Consider the following 271-nt stretch of genomic DNA (forward strand, 5'->3'; position numbering starts at 1 on the left):
CAGAGAGGGTGAGAGCCCCGTTGCGCTCGGACCCTGTCGCACCACGAGGCGCTGTCAACGAGTCGGGTTGTTTGGGAATGCAGCCCCAATCGGGCGGTAAATTCTGTCCAAGGCTAAATATGGGCGAGAGACCGATAGCAAACGAGTACCGCAAGGGAAAGATTAAAAGGACTTTGAAAAGAGAGTCAAATAGTGCTTGAAATTGTCGGGAGGGAAGCGGATGGGGGCCGGCGATGTGCCCCAGTCGGATGTGGAAAGGTGGTAAGCCAGT

Source organism: Cucurbita maxima, unplaced genomic scaffold, assembly GCF_002738345.1.
Source record: "Cucurbita maxima cultivar Rimu unplaced genomic scaffold, Cmax_1.0 Cma_Scf02973, whole genome shotgun sequence".
NCBI classification, from domain to species: Eukaryota; Viridiplantae; Streptophyta; class Magnoliopsida; order Cucurbitales; family Cucurbitaceae; genus Cucurbita; species Cucurbita maxima.